Source organism: Elephas maximus, chromosome 12, assembly GCF_024166365.1.
Source record: "Elephas maximus indicus isolate mEleMax1 chromosome 12, mEleMax1 primary haplotype, whole genome shotgun sequence".
Lineage (NCBI taxonomy): Eukaryota > Metazoa > Chordata > Mammalia > Proboscidea > Elephantidae > Elephas > Elephas maximus.
The window spans coordinates 83,875,166-83,882,946 of NC_064830.1; positions in this window are offsets into that span (position 1 = coordinate 83,875,166).

Consider the following 7,781-nt stretch of genomic DNA (forward strand, 5'->3'; position numbering starts at 1 on the left):
TTAATTACTGTGTTGTAACACCTTTCATTGCCCAAAATTGTGTCATCTGGCCAGCGCTTGCTTTACAGAAAGTTAAGAAAGTGAGTACTTGGCTTTGCTAGGCAGGCAAGTAAAAGGAATATTGGGAATGGATATTGGGTGAGTCAACATGTCTGCCATGGCAGGAAGCCTAGTGTCTCCTCTGAGAAGACTATCTCCTTGCAATGCGCCCTGTTGGTCTTGCAGCCACAGTTGTGGCCTGACTGGTTAAATGGGAGCAGGTTACTTGGGAGAATTGTCCTGCTTGCAGTCATTAAATGATGTCTTAAAATTCTGTACGAGATGGTTGACACTCTATAGAGGAATATGCAAAGTAGATTAGACAAAAATCCAATTAGAACACTTTGTTTCAAGTGACAGAAATCCAACTTGAACCAATTTAAGCAAAAAAAAAAAGGTTTTTTTTTTTTTTTTTGCTTATGTAACAAATCATGGAAAGGACTAGTTTGAGAGGCAGTGTAATGGGCCAGTTTCTTAATCTCTCTGCTCTGGTGTCCTAATCTGAGCAATGGGAATAACAGTTAACACTAACCTCATAGAGTTGGTGTGGATTAGATAAGTTACTCTATGTAAACATTAAGGACAGTTCTTGTCACTTAGAAAGCATTCCATAAGTAATAGCTATTATTTTAGGGACAGCTCTACCCAGGGATTTAAACCCCATCAGGGCAGTTTGTTTTTTATGTCTTCACCTGCACATTAGTAAAGGTACTGACTAAGATGCGGTAACAAAGAGATCACCAAAATACAGTGGCTGAGACACCACAGAAGTGTATTTCTGTCTTACCCAACAGTGCAGAGGTAGGCAGGTGTTCCAGGCAGGTAGGTGGCTGGGCTCCACAGTGTCATCCAGGCACCTAGGTTCTTACTGTCTTGTCACATGGCCACACTTAGCAATAAGACAAGCTGTGCATTTAGTCTCTACCTGAGCAGCCATGTGCCCAGCCAAAACTCTGAAGAAGGAGCTTCTAGTATTAAAAAAGAGAAGGGAGAATGGACATTGGGAGAGCAGTAAGCAGGCTCCCTTTCCTCTTCCTGCAAATGAACTTTCTCCGTGCTTTGGGGAACATGGCAGCTGACAGCTACAGACTTATATCCTCCTAACTTGGTGATCCTGAAAGAAAGCTTTCTTCCCTTCCAGTTATAATTTGGAAAATCTCAAAGAAAGGTTCTCCGTGGCTTGTCACGAGTCACATGCCATCTTGGCTCAATCACAGTGGTCATGGGTAGTCAGTCCTATGATTAATGCAACCTGGGTCACAGCCTTCCCTCCATCCCCCCATGGTGGGAAAAGAGCGTCTGTTACCAGAAACAAGGAGCTGGAAAGACAAAAACAATAGCTACTCTAAACAGCGAGCGAGTCTATCATTATGTGCAGGTATTGTTTAAAGGTGTATTGACGATAATGAGTGTGTGTACCCTAGGAAGTCCAGCTGGACTCTGTCTCCATGGTGGCTCTTACCCCTGGGACAACTTGTCACCAGAGCAATTACTTTTATAACCCTGGGGTAAGTCTCTTGTCCCTAGAATGCTCCCAGAAGAATGGGCAAATGGGAGATACCTTGGTTGGGACTCTTTCCAGTTGGCTTAGGGCAAGAAGGAATTTATTGGCTCATGCAACTGAAAAGGCCAGGGTTAGATCCAGCTTCAGGCTGGATCCTAGGACTCAAAGCAGTGTCGTGAGGGATCTGTCTCTTCAGCTCTTGGCTCTGCCTTCCTTTGAGTTGGCTTCTTTCTCAGGTTTTATGACGTAACCTCTCAGTTCCAGTTATTGGTGGAAAGAGCTCCCCTTCCCTGATAAAACCCCTGGGCCTGGCTCTCATTGGCCCAAACCAGGGAATGTATCCAAGCCTCAGATGACTGTGGACAGGACAATGGAATACACCAATTAGCTAGGTCTGACACGCATACCCACATGGACTGAGAGTTGGTGGCTAAGGGGGCAGAGGAGTGATGTTACCAAAAGAAGGGACGAATGGATGCTGGGCAGGAAAAATCATTAAGTGTCCAGTACAGGCCCCTTTCCTTTCCCCTGATGTCTTCACTTTGCTCTGTCTCCTTGCTCACGCTTACCCCTTGCCCAATCTCATTACTGTTACTCTCTGATTTTTTTTTTTTTCCTCCTGTTGAGGGTACCTGGGCCTGGATTAGGTGTCAGAGGGAAGATGTTTGGCCAAGATGAGTTGTTCAATAAAGAGCCATTTGGAGGATGCTCTTCTGTCTGGACCGGCTTCCTTGTGAACCCCATAGGACTTGATAGAGGGCCCTTGTCCAGATCTGGGTAGAATTCTGGTTATGTGCCTGTGTTCATGTGTGAGCCCACATTGGCTGTGAGCTCCTGAGGAGTCAGACGTGAGCCTGTGGGAATCCAGTGCACACTTAATGAAGTCACTGTCTGGATGTGAGCTCTCCCACTCAGGCCCAGATAAGCCTCACTGTGCAGGACTTCCGATGCAGGGAATAAGGTTGAATGATTGACTTGTGAGCCTCCTGTTGACCGATTTTGTTCCTCTTGGCTGCACGGGCTGCTCTTGTGGTTGCTTGAGGTCTGAGGTGGTTCTGAATTAGTTAGCTGGGACTGAGACAGTTTACTCAGAGCCTGAGGCCACAGTTCTTAGTGTCTCTGATCCATCTGGGGGATGGCAGACTTGAAATGAATCAGACAAACATTACTCCTATAAAACACACACTTGGAAGTTTCTCTGCTACCAAGTAGGGGTCTTGGCCAGGAAGGCCTTTCTTGGCGTCCTGATCTGGTTGACGAGAGCCCAGGTGTTCCTAGCCATGTCCTGACAAGCCCTCAGCCATTCTCCAGGGCAGATTGGCATCAAACAAACCTGGGTGGTTGCTATGGGTGGTGAGATCCAGCTGGCCAATCTTTTAGGGATGGAGACTCTATTCTGTGGCACTGCAAAGACCCTGAAATGGCAGTGGCAGTGCTGGGACCATGTGTCCAGAAGCCTGTTTATTTCAGAACTGGTATCAGCAAAGTGTCCTGCCAGTTTGGATCACTTCCCATAAATCCATGGTTACTGAAGCGCTTCTGGAGCCTTCAGTGACAGGGTTGTGCCTTTGTAGATCTTATAATTGCGGTTCTTTGGGGGTAGGAAGGTGGGGCCCAGTCCACATGCTACACAGAGAGAGAAGGTACCATTCACTCATTTATTCATTTAACAAGTAATTATTGAGCCACTGTTGGATACCAGGCACTGGCCTGGGTTCTAGAGATACAGTGGAAAATAAAAGCCAGCTTTTGCCCATAGGGATCTTGCAGTTGAGTGGGGAGAAAGCCAAGCAAACAGAACATAGAGTTCTCTGATGGAGGCCTGAGGCGCCCGTCTTGAAAGTCACCATAGTGGTGAGGAGTGTGGGCTCTGATCTCAGGCAGATCAAGTCCCAGCCCTGCAATTTACTAGTCTTGTGACTTTGGGCAAGTTAGCTCACCTCATGAAACCTCAGATTTCTTATCCATAAAATGGGGAAGGGACTGTTAGGGTGATTTAAATGTATTCACACGTGTAAAGTATGAGTATAGTGTCTGGTTCAGGGTTACCACTCAATAAATGGTAGTTAAATTACTATTAATATTGGGAAATGATATACCTAGAAGGAAACCCCTTATATTCTCCATTCTTATATATTTTTAATTTTTTTTCTTAATTTCAATTTTGGTGAAAATATACACAGCAGAACATACACCCATTCATCAGTTTCTACATATTCAATTTAGAAACATTGGTTATGTTCTTCACATTGTGTCACCATTCTTGGTGTCTCTACCCATGTTGTTTCACCAACATTGAGTTAGACTCACTACCCACTAAAGTTCTCATCTATGCTTTAGAGTTACTACTGGCAGTTTGATCTCATGTAGAAAGTTCTTTAAAAAAGCACAATGGTCATGGTGAACATCCCTTACTCACTTAGCTAAACAGTTGTTTAGTTTAAAGATGACTTCAGAGGATAATTTTGGTTCACGGTTTGAAAATTTTCTCAGAGTGATAGATTCAGGGTTTCCTCCAGTCTCAGTAAGCCCAGTAAGTCTGGATTCTATAAGAATATACAATTCTGTTCGACATTCCCCCCCGTGATGGTTAATATTGTGTGTCAGCTTGGCTAGGCCATGATTCTCAGTGTTTATATGTGATCGCTCCCATGATGGAATCTACTCTGAGTGGCCAATCAGTTGAAAGGGAGTTTCTGTGGGGATGTGGCCTTCATCCGAATATAAGGAGATGTTCTGGCTTTTTGCTCATTCTGGATTCTCCAGCCGCATTCTGTTTGTCTGACCTTTTACTCTTGGGACTTGAGCTATCAGCTTATCTGCAGATCTTGGGATTCGTAGATCTTCACAGCCTGAGAGCGGGAGTCCCGCTCTTCAGCCTGCCTATCTTGGGTTCACCAGCCCCAGCGGCTACGTTAATTGAGAAAAGCCTCTATTCTGATCCACAGACTGGGGACATTCCAGCCTCTATAGTCTCGTGAGCCTTTTCCTTGATATGAATCTCTCTATATAAAAAAAAAAAAAAAAAAATTTTTTTTTTTTTATATATTTATACACTTTACTGGTTTTGCTTCTCTAGAAGACCCAGGCTAAGACACCCCACTTTTGATCAGGATTCATCTCTTGATTCCTTGATCAAAACGTTCAGTAACGGTAGCTGGCACCATCCAGTTCTTTTGGTCTCATGGCTGAGGAGGCAGTAGTTCATGGAGGCAGTTAGACCTGCAATCATGTTCCTGTCCCGATTCCTCAGTCTCCTTCTTCCTCTGCTGCTCCATTTTTTAAAAAATTTTAAAGTAAAATTAAGAACATCTTGCCCTTTATAATTGGTCCGGTACAAAGAAGAGTTGGTGGAAAAGAACTCATTCTTCCTTGTTTTGCATCTATAGGGTGCTAGGCACTTAGTACAAAACATTTAATCCTTCCAACTGTCAAAACAGTAGGGATTTTTGCAACCCATTTTACAGAGGAGGAACCTGACATTCAGAGAATTTAAGTAAATTTGCCCAACATCACACAGCTAATAAATGGCTGAGTTGAAATCAAAACCAAGTCTTATCTGGCCTCGAAGTCCATGCTCCATGCAGCTTCTCCAATACCCTGGGCCTCCAAAGCAGTTGGCTCTGAGGACTACACTTACTGCCTTGTTGGTTAACCCTTTGCTTTCCTTAGGTTTTTGCTGGTGGGTTGTTCCCCTCTGACCTGGATCCTGAAGTGAGAAGAGTTGGCACAGGGCATCTTGCTTCCTTGAGGAGAGCAAATGAGCTGGTTCTGGATCTCCCAGTTCACTGGGCATTAGGAACATAGGGCATGGAGAGGAACATCTTTCAAGAAAAGAGACACAGGAATGGAATCCATGTCCTTTCTGGCTCTCAGACCTTGGGCCTGTGGATTTTCTTGGTCCTACCAACTTGACTTTTTTCAGCTATAGTCTCCTCAACCTTTCGTGTCTCTTGAGTGTGGTTTTTGTTTTCCCATGGGAGCAGCAAGAGCCTGAGGAAGCAGTAGGGACAGGAGAGGGGGAGAATAAGGAAATATGAGAGGCCTAGGAACTGCCCTGGTGGTACCGTGGATACAGGGCTTATTTTAATTTGCACCTAAAGGCATAACTGAGATCCGTACTGCAGGTTGGTCTCACCCTGAGGCCTGGGGTCCCACTGATAATAATTTTGCTGTAAGGAAACCTTAGCCAAGGGCCAAGGGGGTAGACTGTGCAGAAAAGAGTTAACACAGCAAGACCTGAGAGTGCTAGCCTCAGAAAGCCCTGTTTGCAAAGCTGGCCCCTGACTGGCATCTAGGACCTTGAATTTTGGGAGGGCTGTCACCATTCCCTAAGTGATAAGGATGAGTCACTGTATCTAAACTGTTGGGGCAAACAACATGTTTTATGCTGAACACCTGCTTTCTTTCTGGGAGTCTGAAGTTTTGGTATGTACTAGGCAAAGAGTGTCCATGTGACCAACCCCCAGTAAAAACTCCAGACACTGAGGCTCTAATGAGCTTCCCTGGTAGACAACATTTCACACGTATCGTCATAACTTATTGCTGAAGAGCTAAATGCATACTGTGCAACTCCACCTGGTTCCCTCCGGGCTTTGTCCCATGCCCCTTTTCCCTTTGCTGAGTTCGCTTCATGTCCTTTTGCTGTAATAAATCATAGCCATGAATAAAAGTATATGCCAAGTCCTGTGAGTCTTCTAGCAAATCATTGACTGGGAGTGGCTTTGGGGACCCCCAACACAGGGCCCCAGGGGGGCTTCAGGGGTGTTGGTAATGTTCTCTTTCTCCGTCCGGTTGCCAGTTACATGGGGTGTGTTCAGTTTGTGGAACCTCATCGAGCTGTAAGTTGTGATACGTGCACTTCCTCTATGAATATATTAAACATAAATAAAAAGTTCAAAGAAAAAAGGTGGTTACGCAGGATTAAAAAAAAACTTTTTTTTTTTTAACTTTTTATTCTGCTCATTACCCCTTTCACCCCAAGCATTGTGTTGGGAGCAAGACATGGAGTAGAAAAGACAGCATCATTGTCATTGTCGCCTGGTTTAATTGGGAGGCAGGTAAAGATGTGCTTACAAGATGGTTGATTCTTGCAAACTTTATCAAGGACATCAGAGGGTGCTAAGGGGCTACAGAAAAGGGGCTTCTAACTTGGGTATATGGCCATTCCAGGGTTGCCACTCACATACCTACAGAAGCCAGACAGGCAAATGGGCAAAGGCGGAGAGGTGGGAACTGGCAAACTGGGAAGACATGCAGGCCTACTGTTGCTTAACTTCTGGGTTTTTTCGGGAAAAGCCACAAATGTGATTTTTTTTTTTAATTTGAGCTCTCGATTTTTAAATCCTGTAAATGAATTCAATTTTTAAAAAGTGGGGAGGCCAAACGAAATACCCCTGCTGGCCAAATCTGGCCATGGCCTGTCGGGTTGCTAGGCATTCATCCCATCAGCCATTCCTCCCTGTGACCAACAAATTGAGCGTACACTTTTTTTTAGGCATTGGGATAGCAGGGAGCAAGCCAAACAGCTTTCTTGCATAGTGGGTACTGGGCTTCTCAAACTAAAGTGTGTGTAGGAATCACCTGGGCAATCTTGTTGAAAGGTGGCTTCTGACTCAGGAGGTCTGGGGTGAGGCCTTTCTACCAATGCTCAGGTGATGGTGATGCTGGGTCCCTGGACCAGACTTTGAGTAGCGTGGCTCTGTAATGCAGAGGGGCTCAGGAGCAGCTATTTATTTGGAGGGGGCCTAGGGGACTTGCTGTGAAGGTACATTTGCCTGGCAAGCATTCTGTTTTTACGTAGTTTATTTGGGGTGGCTTGGTAGAGAGCTGATGACCACGGAGGCGGGTGCTAAGCTTGTCCCGAGCTACCCCTTGGCTCTGCCAGGTCTCTACTCTTATAGCGCTTACGTTGTGGTAGGCGGGGTGGGAATGGAGGACGGGGCAGGGGGAGGGGTGGTAAAGGAACGTGTTAGGAAAAGCCTGGACGACGTGCATGTGAATTGCAGGAGCTCCCCCAGCTGCCCCCGAACGGGAGACACCCTGAACTCCCCTCCGCAGGCATTCCCAAGCCGAGTTTCCAAGGCATCCCACGTGTGTGCTGTCCGCGCGTCCCTCCCAATCAAGTTTCCTTCCCTGCTGAGCGAAGGTTTAAAGGCGGCGGCTTTGCAGAGCGCTCCCATGGTGCCGCGCGGTGGGCGGGTTTGGATTTTAAATCCCCGCGGCCAATCAGTGGCGC